The 17,408-nt window shown below is 48.9% G+C and overlaps 1 protein-coding gene and 1 long non-coding RNA gene across 8 annotated transcripts in view; both read right to left on the bottom strand.

The window, feature by feature from the left end:
• Positions 1-16,383, bottom strand: part of LOC120917976 (sulfotransferase 2B1-like) — a 29,795-nt gene extending 13,412 nt beyond the window's left edge. For 3 of the 7 annotated variants that reach the window (XM_040329629.1, XM_040329632.1, XM_040329624.1), the window contains exons 1-2: positions 16,035-16,383; positions 1,131-1,204 (exon numbers count right to left, since the gene is read on the bottom strand). The gene's annotated coding sequence lies outside the window, so the exon portion shown is untranslated. Of the gene's footprint in view, positions 1-1,130; positions 1,205-3,219; positions 3,306-16,034 lie in introns of those variants that run through there. The other 4 variants (XM_040329631.1, XM_040329626.1, XM_040329630.1 and 1 more) reach the window with 2 other exon arrangements.
• An 18-nt stretch (positions 16,384-16,401) lies between these two features.
• Positions 16,402-17,091, bottom strand: LOC120917977. The gene is made up of 3 exons (XR_005744252.1): positions 16,955-17,091; positions 16,812-16,907; positions 16,402-16,764 (listed from the first exon to the last, which is right to left on the bottom strand). It is a non-coding gene; the product is annotated as an uncharacterized LOC120917977 (long non-coding RNA).
• Positions 17,092-17,408: the final 317 nt, after the last annotated feature.

Genomic DNA, 17,408 nt, shown 5'->3' on the forward strand with positions numbered 1-17,408 from the left:
TGTTAAAATGATTTATAACTGGTTTTGTCTATGGCGTTACCCATTAAAATACTTGTATAGAGACAATATGGCACCCAGTAATGTCAAATCAAACCCTCCTTGTCCTGATAAGACGTCACCAACTCAAGGAGAACAGATTTACGACTTGCAACAAGCTCACCTTTAGAGCCCATTCACACAGGGGCAACTTGGGATCCGACTTGAAGTCGCCCCCAAGTTAAAAAAAAAAATTGGTGCAGGGTTCCCCTTAATATCCATACCAGACCTGAAGGGCCTGATATGGAATTTGGAGGGACCCCCATGCATTTTTTTTTTTCATTCGGTTTGGGGTTCCCCTTAATATTCATACCAGACCCAAATGGCCTGGTAATGGACTGGGGAGGGGGGGGGGCACTCCTGGCATTTTTTTTCAATTACTTTGATCTGTATTGCCGGGATCCGGCAATTCATTACAGCCGTGAGTAGTCTTAAAAACTTTTTTTTTGCATTGATACATGTCCCCTGGGGCAGGACCCGGGTCCCCAAACACTCCGCTGGGGCTGGACCCGGGTCCCCAAACACTCCCCTGGGGCTGGACCCGGGTCCCCAAACACTCCCCTGGGGCAGGACCCGGGTCCCCAAACACTCCCCTGGGGCAGGACCCGGGTCCCCAAACACTCCCCTGGGGCAGGACCCGGGTCCCCAAACACTCCCCTGGGGCAGGACCCAGGTCCCCAAACACTCCCCTGGGGCAGGACCCGGGTCCCCAAACATTCCGCTGGGGCAGGACCCGGGTCCCCAAACACTCCGCTGGGGCAGGACCCATGTTCGTGTCCCATAGATGGCGTTCGAACAAATGTTTTGCCCGTTCTGCTGCGAACCGAACCGCGGGGGGGGGGGGGGGGGGGGTGTTCGGCTCATCCCTAATCTACACATACAAAGCAAACTGCTTTATTCAATATTGTCTAATTATTAATATATACAATACATAAATATCAGCGTTCTGACGAATAGTCAATGTATTTTAAGTTTTAATGAGGACACAAGCCGACCTTTTTTGAACCCGTCAAACTTAATTCATGTACATAACTTTCCCATATTCCACATAATTACTTTTAAACCACTTATTCTTGACACTCTTTATTAATTACCTTTAAGGAATGTTATCTTATCCGGCTGTAATTCAACAGCTGTCACCGGGTTTCTCTTCCAAGTAGTAGACTGTCTTATAAAAAAAATTATATATATATATATATATATATATATATATATATATAAAATATATATATATATATATATATATATATATATATATATATATATATATATATATATATATATATATATATATATATATATATATACACACACCAGCAAGAAGACTTTCTATATTTATGGAATAACATAGTATACATTAATAAAGACTAATAAGTATTGCTTCACAATGGAGGAAGGAAGGAAGGAAGGAAGGAAGGAAGGAAGGAAGGAAGGAAGGAAGGAAGGAAGGAAGGAAGGAAGGAAGGAAGGAAGAAAGAAAGAAAGAAAGAAAGAAAGAAAGAAAGAAAAAAGAGAAAAAGAAAGAAAGAAAGAATATTAAAAAAAAATATGCAAATATATTGGTTAAAGCGGAGCTCCACCCTAAAGTGGAACTCCCACTGATCGGAACCCCCTCCCCCCCCTCCGATGTCACATTTGACACCTTTCAGGGGGGAGGGGGTTGCAGATATTTGTCTAAAGACAGGTATTTGCACCCACTTCCGGCCACACGGTCTCGGGAAGACTGCGGGGATGACGTCACCTCCCGTCCTCCCCCCGTTGTGTTCTGGGAACACTCGGCTCCCAGCACACAGCGGGAGCCAATCGGCAGGCGTAGCGCGTCACGCGCATGCGCCGTAGGGAACCGGGCAGTGAAACTGGAGCGCTTCACTTCCTGCTTCCCTCACCGACGGTTTGCGCTTTTTTTTCTGTTACAGCGTGATGAATGTGCGATCTCCATTATGAATGGTAGTTTTACCAGAACGAGCGCTCCCGTCTCATAACTTGCTTCTGGGCATGCGCGGGTTTAAAACGTTGTTTTTGCCCACACACGATCATCTTTTACAACCCGAAAAACGACATTTAAAAAAAAAAAACAACGTTAAAAAATGCAGCATGTTTTAATTTTTTTTTTTTTGTCGTTTTTCAGAAGCCGAAAAACGATGTGAAGCCCACACACAATGATTTTAAATGACGTTTTTAAAAACGCGGCATTAGAGTACAATGTCCCTGCTGTCAGAGTACAATGTCCCTGCTGTCAGAGTACAATGTCCCTGCTGTCAGAGTACAATGTCCCTGCTGTCAGAGTACAATGTCCCTGCTGGAGGAGTACAACGTCCCTGCTGGAGGAGTACAACGTCCCCGCTGGAGGAGTACAACGTCCCCGCTGGAGGAGTACAACGTCCCCGCTGGAGGAGTACAACGTCCCTGCTGGAGGAGTACAACGTCCCTGCTGGAGGAGTACAACGTCCCTGCATTTTCCTTCTTTGTTTTTGTGTTCAGCCGACTGAAATAAAAATAATCTTGTGTGAGAGCCGCTTCACACTTCCGCGGCACCACTTCAGAGGCGACCTCTGTATAGAAGTCAATGCAGGTCGCTCCTATTAGAACGGTTCCATTGCATTGAATAGGACGCGACTTCGGCTGAGCTGCATGACGAGCTGCATGACGAGTCGCCCCAGTGTGACCCGGCTCTTAGGCCCCATTTACACCTCCGCGACAAAACGCCCGACGCCGGACTCTCGTGCCGCTGGAGGGGAGAATTCCCATTGCTGTCTATGGAGATGGTTCACATCTCATAGACGCCGTACGCCTGAAAAAAAGTCCCGGACCCTTCTTTTCAGGCGGCATTGGCGTTCGGCCATACAAAGCAATGGGAAAGATTTGTAAAAAAAAAAAAAGTTACACTATTCACGGCAAAATACGCTGCATACGCGGCGTTACCTGTCGCGGAGGTGTGAATGCAGCCTTACTGCAGACTGAAGAATGGTTGGAAGAGATAAAAAGTAAGTCTGGGTGGAAAGGTTGTCAGGCAGTACAGTCAGCATGAGGATTCCTGAAGTGGAATGGCCGGATCTGATAGTTGGAGGGGGGGGGGGGGGCTGCAGGGTGGGGGCAGGGGGGGAGGGGGGAGAGAGTGAGCGGAAAGGGGAGGGGGTGGAGAAATCGGTGTGAGAGACGGTCTGATTTACTGCTTGATCTTACCGGCAAGTACTGCACGAGGGGGAGGGGAAGTCGTCAGCAGAAAGGTGGAGTGACCTGGAAGGAGAAATCCCAGAAATTGTGCTGAGAGTGTGAAAAAGATCTGCCGAGAGATCGCAGCAAATCCGCATCACATGACTCCGGATCAACTTTCTCCGCAAACTTTCTGCAAGTTCTGGTTCAGTGTACAGAGCCCTGGAAAAGTATTCATACCCCTCCTTATATAGTGCCCTGAAAAAGTATTCATACCCCTCTATATACAGTGCCATGAAAAAGTATTCACACCCCTTGAAATTCCCCACATCTTCTCATGTTACAACCAAAAAATGTAAATGTATTTTATTGGGATTTTATGTGACCAACACAAAGTGTCACATAATTGTGAAGTGGAAGGAAAATGATACAAATAAATATGTGAAAAGTGTGGGGGAGGGGCATTTGTATGGCGCCCCCCAGAGTCAATACTTTGTAGAACCCCCTTTCTCTACAAGTCTTTTTGGGGGTGTCTCTACCACAGGGGTGCCCAACCTTTTGAAGAGTGAGGGCCACTTAAGCAACTTGGTAACCAGTCGTGGGTCACAATGAGCGGAGCTGGCGGATGACAGATCACGGATACTCTATAGGCCCTCCAATCCGCCCAGATGGAAGAGGACGAATTTGCTTCTGTTTTTCAGATTGGAGGTAGGCGGGGTGAACTGACATCTGTCGCTCTGTAGAGGTGAATTGAGGGTCCCATTTGGTTGGGCTGGTCGTGTGAAAAAGGTCTAAGACTGCTTTCACACTGATGTACTGCGGTTTACCCACACCGCGGGTGAAACGTAGTGCACCTGTGTCTATCCTGCGGGTTAGCTGAACTTTGCCATATACTCTGCCTGTGGCAAAAGCCAACACTGTAGAGCAGGGATATGCAATTAGCGGACCTCTAGCTGTTGCAGAACTACAAGTCCCATGAGGCATAGCAAGACTCTGACAGCTACAAGCATGACACCCAGAGGCAGAGGCATGATGGGACTTGTAGTTTTGCAACAGCTGGAGGTCCGCTAATTGCATATCCCTGCTGTAGAGGAGTTATCGGCTTATGGGGCTCTGCTCCACAGCCGCTTTCTTCCTCTACCACCAGCTTCATTTACAACACTGATGCTGTGGTATGGCGGGTCGCAACCTGCGATCTGGGCTTGCCAACACACCATTCTAGAGCAAGAGGTCGCGGGCCACATGAGAGGGCTCCGCGGGCCACATGTGGGGGGGGGTGTAGAATGGAGAAGGGGGATGTAGAATGGAGAAGGGGGGGGGGTATGTAGAATGGAGAAGAGGGGAATGTAGAATGGAGAAGGGGGGGGGGGTATGTAGAATGGAGAGGGTGGGGGGTATGTAGAATGGAGAAGGGGGGGGATGTAGAATGGAGAAGGGGGGGGGGATGTAGAATGGAGAAGGGGGGGTGTAGAATGGAGAAGGGGTATGTAGAATGGAGAAGGGGGGATGTAGAATGGAGAAGGGGGGATGTAGAATGGAGAAGGGGGATGTAGAATGGAGAGGGGGGGATGTAGAATGGAGAAGGGGGGGGATGTAGAATGGAGAAGGGGGGGATGTAGAATGGAGAAGGGGGGGATGTAGAATGGAGAAGGGGGGGATGTAGAATGGAGAAGGGGGGGGATGTAGAATGGAGAAGGGGGGGATGTAGAATGGAGAAGGGGGGGATGTAGAATGGAGAAGGGGGATGTAGAATGGAGAAGGGGGGATGTAGAATGGAGAAGGGGGGGGGATGTAGAATGGAGAAGGGGGGATGTAGAATGGAGAAGGGGGGGGATGTAGAATGGAGAAGGGGGGATGTAGAATGGAGAAGGGGGGGGATGTAGAATGGAGAAGGGGGGATGTAGAATGGAGAAGGGGGGATGTAGAATGGAGAAGGGGGGGGGATGTAGAATGGAGAAGGGGGGATGTAGAATGGAGAAGGGGGGGGATGTAGAATGGAGAAGGGGATGTAGAATGGAGAAGGGGGATGTAGAATGGAGAAGGGGGATTTAGAATGGAGAAGGGGGGGATGTAGAATGGAGAAGGGGGATTTAGAATGGAGAAGGGGGGGGATGTAGAATGGAGAAGGGGGGGATGTAGAATGGAGAAGGGGGGGATGTAGAATGGAGAAGGGGGGGATGTAGAATGGAGAAGGGGGGGGATGTAGAATGGAGAAGGGGGGGATGTAGAATGGAGAAGGGGGATGTAGAATGGAGAAGGGGGGATGTAGAATGGAGAAGGGGGGGGGATGTAGAATGGAGAAGGGGGGATGTAGAATGGAGAAGGGGGGGGATGTAGAATGGAGAAGGGGATGTAGAATGGAGAAGGGGGATGTAGAATGGAGAAGGGGGGGATGTAGAATGGAGAAGGGGGATTTAGAATGGAGAAGGGGGGGATGTAGAATGGAGAAGGGGGGGGATGTAGAATGGAGAAGGGGGGATGTAGAATGGAGAAGGGGGGTATGTAGAAGGGGGGGGGTATGTGGTATCTAGAATAGAGAAAGGGATTACAATAGAGAAGGTATCCGAGAAGTCAGATTGGGATCTGGTTGTGTGGGGCGTGCGACTCTTATCACGTAATCTGTCGGAGATCTCGTCCTCTCAGACTTCTCACACTTGGCCCCACAGAACAGCACAAAGGACTCATTCATGGGCAGACATGTTCACACGACCTTCAGTCGGGGTTTCCTTGGCCAGCTGGAAGGGAACCAAAAAGTCAAACATTGAAGAGTCTGTATTCTGAAGAGGATCACAAATGTTGGGTGGAGTCAAATCTTACCTTTTTTTCCCCCTAAAAATGCAACACCATATACCGGCCTATAGATGGCGCCATGTTCCTCCTCAGTCACTTTTAGTGCTCATATAGCAATGTGCTGCATTGGAGGTAAATCCTCGCTCACCAATCCCGGGCCAGTGATCTGCCGATATGGTTCCGGCTAACGAGAAAGTTCCTTTAAGGACTGCGCAGGCGCAAACTTGCCGACAGAAATCTTCGAACCTCGGCCGGCATCCAGGGAGACGTGGATTTTGAGGAAAGTGGCCGCTCGCTTCGCTCGGACGGCTCGCTTCACTTGCTCGGCCTCCTGGCTCTTTTTTTAACATCCTCCAATCCACGGGGATGTTAAAGAATGAGCCTGGATGCCGGCCGAGGTTCGGAGATTTCCGTCGGCAAGGGTTGCGCCTGCGCAGTCCTTGAAGGAACTTTCTCGTTAGGGGAACCTTAACGACAAGTCACCGGATTCAGACATCAAACTTTCCTGATTGTACAAAAAGGCGCAATCAAACTCCGCCCCCTTGTGCCTTTGGATTATTTTAAAGCGGTTATTAAACCCAAAAGCAAACATGTATCATATTGCAGCTTTACCAATTCTTAGATGTGACGGCTGCATTCGTTTTCTTAGGCTTTCTCTCCCTTGTTTATATGTAGTGATCCAGCCAGTAAGTCTGTTTCTTCAACAGAAAAGCCTTCTTGCAGCTAGAGGGTTGGGACAAACCATTTACCACTGACAGGGGTGCTTACAATAATCAGAATTCACTTATTGACCTAAAACTCTCTATCCCAGAAAAGAAACAAAAAACTGCTTCCGGACCGCCCACCGCGCATATACTGCGGCAGGGCACCCCAGCTGCGCAAAACAATGTACCTGTACTAGACTTGCAAAATATTACAAGAGACTTCTATAAACAAAGCAATAGGAAAATACAGATGATCAGTGACTACAAGCGACCCAATGGCTTCACAAGGGGCTGCATGTGGCCCCCCCATGCAGGCCTCAGATCCGTGAGCAACAGATAATTTGGCTGAAGATTTCCGACGCAGATGTTGTATTTCTCGGGTGACACGTGTAGGAAATGAGCCTTCCTGACCTCGCTGCCCTGTGGTCACCTTTACACTTTAGCTATAAATATTGCTGCCGATGTAAATCAATAACCAGCTAAATCCCTTTATGGCGAGTCCACGTGATTGGTGATTGCGCTATCAGCGATTATTCTCATCACTTTCATTGTTTAGATCATAAAATCTCTTTACTTGTCATCTTCATGGCTGTAAATTGGAAGATACAGGATCATCAACAAAGAGACAGCAACCAAGATCATCAACACAGAGACAGCAACCAAGATCATCAACAAAGAGACAACAACCAAGATCATCAACACAGAGACAGCAACCAAGATCATCAACACAGACAGCAACCAAGATCATCAACAAAGAGACAGCAACCAAGATCATCAACAAAGAGACAGCAACCAAGATCATCAACACAGACAGCAACCAAGATCATCAACAAAGAGACAGCAACCAAGATCATCAACAGAGAGACAGCAACCAAGATCATCAACACAGACAGCAACCAAGATCATCAACAAAGAGACAGCAACCAAGATCATCAACAGAGAGACAGCAACCAAGATCATCAACAGAGAGACAGCAACCAAGATCATCAACAAAGAGACAGCAACCAAGATCATCAACAAAGAGACAGCAACCAAGATCATCAACAAAGAGGCAGCAACCAAGATCATCAACAAAGAGACAGCAACCAAAATCATCAACAAAGAGACAGCAACCAAAATCATCAACAAAGAGACAGCAACCAAGATCATCAACACAGAGACAGCAACCAAGATCATCAACAAAGAGACAGCAACCAAGATCATCAACACAGAGACAGCAACCAAGATCATCAACAAAGAGACAGCAACCAAGACCATCAACAAAGAGACAGCAACCAAGACCATCAACAAAGAGACAGCAACCAAGATCATCAACACAGAGACAGCAACCAAGATCATCAACACAGAGACAGCAACCAAGATCATCAACACAGAGACAGCAACCAAGATCATCAACAAAGAGACAGCAACCAAGATCATCAACACAGAGACAGCAACCAAGATCATCAACAAAGAGACAGCAACCAAGATCATCAACAAAGAGACAGCAACCAAGATCATCAACAAAGAGACAGCAACCAAGATCATCAACACAGAGACAGCAACCAAGATCATCAACACAGAGACAGCAACCAAGATCATCAACACAGAGACAGCAACCAAGATCATCAACAGAGAGACAGCAACCAAGATCATCAACAGAGAGACAGCAACCAAGATCATCAACAGAGAGACAGCAACCAAGATCATCATCAACAGAGACAGCAACCAAGATCATCATCAACAGAGACAGCAACCAAGATCATCATCAACAGAGACAGCAACCAAGATCATCAACAGAGAGACAGCAACCAAGATCATCAGCAGAGAGACAGCAACCAAGATCATCAACAAAGAGACAGCAACAAAGATCATCAACAGAGAGACAGCAACAAAGAGACAGCAACCAAGAACAGCAACAAAGAGACAGCAACCAAGAACAGCAACAAAGAGACAGCAACCAAGGACAGCAACAAAGAGACAGCAACCAAGATCATCAACAGAGACAGCAACCAAGATCATCAACAAAGAGACAGCAACCAAGATCATCAACAAAGAGACAGCAACCAAGATCATCAACAAAGAGACAGCAACCAAGATCATCAACAAAGAGACAGCAACCAAGATCATCAACAAAGAGACAGCAACCAAGATCATCAACAAAGAGACAGCAACCAAGATCATCAACAAAGACAGCAACCAAGATCATCAACAAAGAGACAGCAACCAAGATCATCAACAGAGAGACAGCAACCAAGATCATCAACACAGACAGCAACCAAGATCATCAACAAAGAGACAGCAACCAAGATCATCAACAGAGAGACAGCAACCAAGATCATCAACAGACAGACAGCAACCAAGATCATCAACAGAGAGACAGCAACCAAGATCATCAACAGAGAGACAGCAACCAGGATCATCAACAAAGAGACAGCAACCAGGATCATCAACAAAGAGACAGCAACCAAGATCATCAACAAAGAGACAGCAACCAAGATCATCAACAAAGAGACAGCAACCAAGATCATCAACAAAGAGACAGCAACCAAGATCATCAACAAAGAGACAGCAACCAAGATCATCAACAAAGAGACAGCAACCAAGATCATCAACACAGAGACAGCAACCAAGTAAAAAAGGTGGCATCTCCCTCAAGCGTCACCCACGCTCAGGGCCTTCTTAATGCATGGCCATCCCTGGGCATTGCCCCATGACAATCCTGTATTACATCATAATTGCCAACTGTCCCGGATTTGCTGGGACAGCCCCCCACCCCCCGAAGCTACAGGAGAGTCAGGACGCCCACTAACACACAGCTCCTTTCTCTATCTGCAACGTAGAGAGCGTCCCGACTCTCCTGCAGTCCAAGGGAGGGGGCGAGCACGACACTCCACACCAGGGAGAAAGCCTTGCATTACTGTGTGGAGTTACAGACAGAAGAACAGGAAGTGAGGATTTCTCAGAAGAAATAAGAACATTTAAAAGCAAAATGGAAGGATGAGGTAAGTGAAGGAGGACTGCAATGAGGTAAGTGAAGGAGGACGGCACTGAGGTAAGTGAAGGACGGCACTGAGGTAAGTGAAGGAGGACGGCACTGAGGTAAGTGAAGGAGGACGGCACTGAGGTAAGTGAAGGAGGACTGCACTAAGGGAAAGGAAGCTATTTAGGGGAAAAAATAAAATAAAATTGTACCTTTCCAACCCTTTTAAGCATCCTGTAGGCCCATCTCTTACTTCAACATTTATAAATAACATGCCGGCATGTACAAAAATATAGAAATGGAGTAGAATGTAATGTATTCACGTTCTTCACTTATAGTATGCTACTTCATGAAGCACTCTTAATTCTCCTGAGGAAGTTAATTGGGGTGAAACATGTAGAGCTAAAGTGGCTGCACAGTTGTATGAATCGCATGTTACGATAAATTTTTATCAATTTTAAATTGTTACAACATAAAATATGTTTACATTTTATCTATTGTAATGTGTAGTAACTTTATTTGTAGCACCTTAAAAGTCCCGCATTTTTTCCATTTATATATATATATATATATATATATATATATATATATATATATATATATACACACACACACACACACACACTGGGGCAGATCCACATACATAGACTGCGCCCGGCGCAGATGTAAGATGCGCTATGCTGCTGTAACTTACCTGGCTTTGGTTTGAATCCTCAACGAATTCGCCCCGTAAGTTACGGCGGCGTAGTGCATCTCTCGCGGCGGAATTCAAATTGGGCGGGTAGGGGGCGTGTTTCATTTAAATGAAGCGCGTCCCAGCGCCGAACGAACTGCGCATGCGCCGTCCGTAAAAACTCCTAAGGGTGCATTGCTCCAAATGACGTCGCAAGGACGGCATTGTTTTCAACGTGAACGTAAATGGCGTCCAGCCCCATTCACGGACGTCTTACGCAAACGACGTAACATTTTTAAAATTTGACGCGGGAACGACGGCCATACTTAACATTGAGTACGCCACCAGATAGCAGCTTTAACTATACACCGGAAAAAGCCGAACGGAAACGACGTAAAAAAATGCGACGGCCGGCCGTACGTTCGGGGATCGTGGGAAATAGCTAATTTGCATACTCGACGCGGATTACGACGTGAACGCCACCTAGCGGACGGCGAAAAATTGCATCTAAGATCCGACGGCGTACGAAGACGTACGCTTGTCGGATCTAACCCAGATGCCGTCGTATCTTGTTTTGTGGATACCAAAACAAAGATACGATGCGCAAAATTCGAAATTACGCGGCATATCAAGAGATACGCCGCGTAATTTCTTTGAGGATCTGCCCCACTGTATATAATATATATATATATAAAAATATCGGGATGTGGTGCCTATTTTGGCCCTTTACTGCCCAGAACCTTTGATGTACAATACATATGTGAAGAACTGCGCAAATTGTTGCCGCCGCCATATAATTATCTATAATAAATTAGAAATGCATTGGATTCAACTTCTGTGTCCTATTGAAGAGCGAGTCTGCCTGTGGATGGCGCCAAGTCGGCAAGTGACCGCACTATTGGGACAGACCTTGTGGTGACAGGGTCACTTTAATATATATAGGAGGATAAAAGTCTTACTTGCTGGTATAATGGCTCTTTGTCGTCACTTTGGAGACCTTTTGTTCCGATTTGTCAGGATTCATAGAGTCGGGTCAGGACAATGGTCTCCATACAGCAGCATTTATTTATCCATCTCTAAGCTCTTCACTTTATCGCTGAACAAACATCTAATAAACTGGGAGGTTTAAGAACACGAAGGTCACTGCCAGGAAAAAGGAGCTCCGAGAACCGTCCAGAAGAAGGCGGAGTCATTTTTTTGAATAAATATTTTTTTTCATATATTGGCGATTCAAACCGAGCGAATGAGGAAGAAATCATAAGCAGAGGTGGTCTTCAGTGAAAACCGCACAGACAGGCAGACAGCTGAAGTTTTATGCAAATCTTGACTTTTCCTGTAAAAGTCAGGTGTGGTCCGGCCCCCTTGTCCTCTTCCTGTAAAAGTCCGGTGTGGTCCGGCCCCCTTCTCTTCTTCCTGTAAAAGTCAGGTGTGGTCCGGCCTCCTTCTCCTCCTCCTGTAAAAGTCAGGTGTGGTCTGGCCTCCTTCTTCTCTTCCTGTAAAAGGTCAGGTGTGGTCCGGCCCCTTTCTCCTCCTCCTGTAAAAGTCAGGTGTGGTCCGGCCCCCTTCTCCTCTTCCTGTAAAAGTCAGGTGTGGTCCGGCCCCCTTCTCCTCTTCCTGTAAAAGTCAGGTGTGGTCCAGCCCCCTTCTCCTCCTCCTGTAAAAGTCAGGTGTGGTCCAGCCCCCTTCTCCTCCTCCTGTAAAAGTCAGGTGTGGTCCGGCCCCCCTTCTCCTCTTCCTGTAAAAGTCCGGTGTGGTCCGGCCCCCTTCTCCTCTTCCTGTAAAAGTCCGGTGTGGTCCGGCCCCCTTCTCCTCTTCCTGTAAAAGTCAGGTGTGGTCCGGCCCCATTCTCCTCCTCCTGTAAAAGTCAGGTGTGGTCGGCCTCCTTCTCCTCTTCCTGTAAAAGTCAGGTGTGGCCCGCCCCCTTCTCCTCCTCCTGTAAAAGTCAGGTGTGGTCCGGCCCCCTTCTCCTCTTCCTGTAAAAGTCAGGCGTGGTCCGGCCCCCTTCTCCTCCTCCTGTAAAAGTCAGGTGTGGTCCGGCCCCCTTCTCCTCCTCCTGTAAAAGTCAGGTGTGGTCCGGCCCCCTTCTCCTCCTCCTGTAAAAGTCAGGTGTGGTCCGGCCCCCTTCTCCTCCTCCTGTAAAAGTCAGGTGTGGTCCGGCCCCCTTCTCTTCCTGTAAAAGTCCGGTGTGGTCCGGCCCCCTTCTCCTCTTCCTGTAAAAGTCCGGTGTGGTCCGGCCCCCTTCTCCTCTTCCTGTAAAAGTCCGGTGTGGTCCGGCCCCCTTCTCCTCCTCCTGTAAAAGGCAGGTGTGGTCCGGCCCCCTTCTCCTCTTCCTGTAAAAGTCAGGTGTGGTCCGGCCCCCTTCTCTTCCTGTAAAAGTCCGGTGTGGTCCGGCCCCCTTCTCCTCCGCCTGTAAAAGTCAGGTGTGGTCCGGCCCCCTTCTCCTCCTCCTGTAAAAGGCAGGTGTGGTCCGGCCCCCTTCTCCTCCTCCTGTAAAAGGCAGGTGTGGTCCGGCCCCCTTCTCCTCTTCCTGTAAAGGTCAGGTGTGGTCCGGCCCCCTCCTCCTCTTCCTGTAAAAGTCAGGTGTGGTCCGGCTTCTCCTCTTCCTGTAAAGGTCAGGTGTGGTCCGGCCCCCTTCTCCTCTTCCTGTAAAAGTCAGGTGTGGTCCGGCCCCCTTCTCCTCTTCCTGTAAAAGATCAGGTGTGGTCCGGCCCCCTTCTCCTCCTCCTGTAAAAGGTCAGGTGTGGTCCGGCCCCCTTCTCCTCCTCCTGTAAAAGTCAGGTGTGGTCCGGCCCCCTTCTCCTCCTCCTGTAAAAGGTCAGGTGTGGTCCGGCCCCCTTCTCCTCCTCCTGTAAAAGTCAGGTGTGGTCCGGCCCCCTTCTCCTCCGCCTGTAAAAAGTCAGGTGTGGTCCGGCCCCCTTCTCCTCTTCCTGTAAAAGTCAGGTGTGGTCCGGCCTCCTTCTCCTCTTCCTGTAAAAGGTCAGGTGTGGTCCGGCCCCCTTCTCCTCTTCCTGTAAAAGTCAGGTGTGGTCCGGCCCCCTTCTCCTATTCCTGTAAAAGTCAGGTGTGGTCCGGCCCCCTTCTCCTCTTCCTGTAAAAGTCAGGTGTGGTCCAGCCCCCTTCTCCTCCTCCTGTAAAAGTCAGGTGTGGTCCAGCCCCCTTCTCCTCCTCCTGTAAAAGTCAGGTGTGGTCCGGCCCCCTTCTCCTCTTCCTGTAAAAGTCAGGTGTGGTCCGGCCCCCTTCTCCTCCTCCTCCTGTAAAAGTCAGGTGTGGTCCGGCCCCCCTTCTCCTCTTCCTGTAAAAGTCAGGCTGGGTCAGACCCCCTTCTCCTCCTCCTGTAAAAGTCAGGTGTGGTCCGGCCCCCTTCTCCTCTTCCTGTAAAAGTCAGGTGTGGTCCGGCCCCCTTCTCTTCTTCCTGTAAAAGTCAGGTGTGGTCCGGCCCCTTTCTCCTCTTCCTGTAAAAGTCCGGTGTGGTCCGGCCCCCTTCTCCTCTTCCTGTAAAAGTCCGGTGTGGTCCGGCCCCCTTCTCCTCTTCCTGTAAAAGTCAGGTGTGGTCCGGCCCCCTTCTCCTCCTCCTGTAAAAGTCAGGTGTGGTCGGCCTCCTTCTCCTCTTCCTGTAAAAGTCAGGTGTGGCCCGCCCCCTTCTCCTGTAAAAGTCAGGTGTGGTCCGGCCCCCTTCTCCTCTTCCTGTAAAAGTCAGGCGTGGTCCGGCCCCCTTCTCCTCCTCCTGTAAAAGTCAGGTGTGGTCCGGCCCCCTTCTCCTCCTCCTGTAAAAGTCAGGTGTGGTCCGGCCCCCTTCTCCTCCTCCTGTAAAAGTCAGGTGTGGTCCGGCCCCCTTCTCCTCCTCCTGTAAAAGTCAGGTGTGGTCCGGCCCCCTTCTCCTCCTCCTGTAAAAGTCAGGTGTGGTCCGGCCCCCTTCTCCTCCTCCTGTAAAAGTCAGGTGTGGTCCGGCCCCCTTCTCTTCCTGTAAAAGTCCGGTGTGGTCCGGCCCCCTTCTCCTATTCCTGTAAAAGTCAGGTGTGGTCCGGCCCCCTTCTCTTCCTGTAAAAGTCCGGTGTGGTCCGGCCCCCTTCTCCTATTCCTGTAAAAGTCCGGTGTGGTCCGGCCCCCTTCTCTTCCTGTAAAAGTCCGGTGTGGTCCGGCCCCCTTCTCTTCCTGTAAAAGTCCGGTGTGGTCCGGCCCCCTTCTCCTATTCCTGTAAAAGATCAGGTGTGGTCCGGCCCCCTTCTCCTCTTTCTGGGGGGCATTTTCACCCCCTTCCTGCCTAGGTCAATTTTCAGCGATGTCACACTTTGAATGACAATTGCGCGGTCGTGCGACGTGGCACCCAAACCAAAATTGCCGTCCATTTTCCCCCCCACAAATAGAGATTTCTTTTGGTGGTATTTGATCACCTCTGCGGTTTTTATTTTTTGCGCTATAAACAAAAATAGAGCAACAATTTAAAAAAACAAAAAACACACCACCACAATCATTTTTTACTTTTTGCTATAATAAATATCCCCAATTTTTTTTTTTTCAGTTTAGGCCGATACGTATTCTTCCACATATTTTTGGTAAGAAAATAAATAAATTGCAATAAGTGTAGATTGATTGGTTTGCGCAAAAGTTATAGCGTCTACAAAATAGGGGGATATATTTATGAATTTTTTTATTATATCATTATTATTATTATTATTACTAGTAACGGTGGTTAGCTGTGATTTTTGTCAAGACTGCGATATTGCGGCGGACACATCGGACACTTTTGACACTATTTTGGAACCATTCACATTTATACAGCGATCAGAGCCACACACACACACACACCATGGCACAGATTCACAGAGAGCAAGGCGCACATTACGCCACCGTACGCCACGCCAACGCAGCACAGAGAGGCAAGCATTGCATTCAGCAAGCCAGTGCTCCCAACGCTGCGCCAGCGTGGCGTGGGTTTCGAAGGCGTACGCCGGAGTAGGTGGAAGTTGGCGTGACCCCATGCAAATGAAGCGTGACCCCATGCAAATGATGGGCCGAGCGCCAGACAGGTACATATCCACGAACTGTGCATGCGCCGTGGACGCATGCACAGCACACCCCCCTGCGCCTGCTCATAACCACGCCGGCACAACTGCCTAAGCTGCACCGGATCACCGCGTACGCCGTCCACATAACGTACGCCCAGCCAGACACACGTCCAACGCACAATACGCCGGCTTGTGTTCCCTGGTGCAGACCTGAGCATGTCTGCTGCCGGGTTGCGCCTCCTTTATGGGGAATAACTTTACGCCGGACGTACAACTTACGCGCATCTCGCGTAGCCTGCGCCGGGCACACGCATGTTTGTGAATCAGCGTATTTGCATGGCTAATCAATGGGAGCGGCACCATGCACCCAGCCTAAATGTGCGCCCACCCTACGCCGGCGTGTGCAAGCTACGTCAGCGGGGTGTAGCCTGTTTTTAGGCACATATAAGTTTGTGAATCTGCCGCACACATACGACGGCGCACATTGGCACTTACGTCAGCGTAACTTGTTATACGTCGGCGTAGGTGCTTTGTGAATATCTGGGTCAAAGTTTAGAAGGGTGGAAAGCACCAGCATGTAAAAATAGTTATCTATACAAGTAACCAGCTGGACCCCCCAAAAAAAACACCAAACTGCCCAACATACAATACAAAGGGGGTCAGAGAACAAGAAGCCAATAATAGAGCAACTTCCGCCCTCCTGGACCAACCTGCACCATGAAATGGAGATCTGAGGGATCCGCTCCTCCAATATCTTCCCATAGACAACACCTGAGATCAGAGGGATCCGCTCCTCCAATATCTTCCTATAGACAACACCTGAGATCTGAGTGATCCGCTCCTCCAATATCTTCCTATAGACAACACCTGAGATCTGAGGGATCCGCTCCTCCAATATCTTCCTATAGACAACACCTGAGATCTGAGGGATCCGCTCCTCCAATATCTTCCTATAGACAACACCTGAGATCTGAGTGATCCGCTCCTCCAATATCTTCCTATAGACAACACCTGAGATCTGAGGGATCCGCTCCTCCAATATCTTCCCATAGACAACACCTGAGATCAGGAGATCTGCTCCTCCAATATCTTCCTATAGACAACACCTGAGATCTGAGGGATCCGCTCCTCCAATATCTTCCTATAGACAACACCTGAGATCTGAGGGATCCGCTCCTCCAATATCTTCCTATAGACAACACCTGAGGTCAGGAGATCTGCTCCTCCAATATCTTCCCAAAGACAACACCTGAGATCTGAGGGATCCGCTCCTCCAATATCTTCCTATAGACAACACCTGAGATCAGGAGATCTGCTCCTCCAATATCTTCCTATAGACAACACCTGAGATCTGAGGGATCCGCTCCTCCAATATCTTCCTATAGACAACACCTGAGATCTGAGGGATCCGCTCCTCCAATATCTTCCCATAGACAACACCTGAGATCAGGAGATCTGCTCCTCCAATATCTTCCTATAGACAACACCTGAGATCTGAGGGATCCGCTCCTCCAATATCTTCCTATAGACAACACCTGAGATCTGAGGGATCCGCTCCTCCAATATCTTCCCATAGACAACACCTGAGGTCAGGAGATCTGCTCCTCCAATATCTTCCCAAAGACAACACCTGAGATCTGAGGGATCCGCTCCTCCAATATCTTCCTATAGACAACACCTGAGATCTGAGGGATCCGCTCCTCCAATATCTTCCTATAGACAACACCTGAGATCAGGAGATCTGCTCCTCCAATATCTTCCTATAGACAACACCTGAGATCTGAGGGATCCGCTCCTCCAATATCTTCCTATAGACAACACCTGAGGTCAGGAGATCTCCCCTCCTATTAACCCTTCACTAGAGGGAACGCCTGCTTATCAAATGGGGACTCAGCATACAATCACTGGCCATCGCTCGGTAACACAAATTGCTACTCAGCCAATCACACGGCAGCAACTCAATGGCCCAGATTCAGGTAGCTTTGCACATTTTTTACGGAGGCGCAGCGCACCGTTTTGCCTCTGCGCCTCCGTAAATTTCCTGCGCTACGCTTGATTCACGGAGCAGTAGCTCCGTAAATTGC

Source organism: Rana temporaria, chromosome 11 (assembly GCF_905171775.1).
Source record: "Rana temporaria chromosome 11, aRanTem1.1, whole genome shotgun sequence".
NCBI lineage: Eukaryota > Metazoa > Chordata > Amphibia > Anura > Ranidae > Rana > Rana temporaria.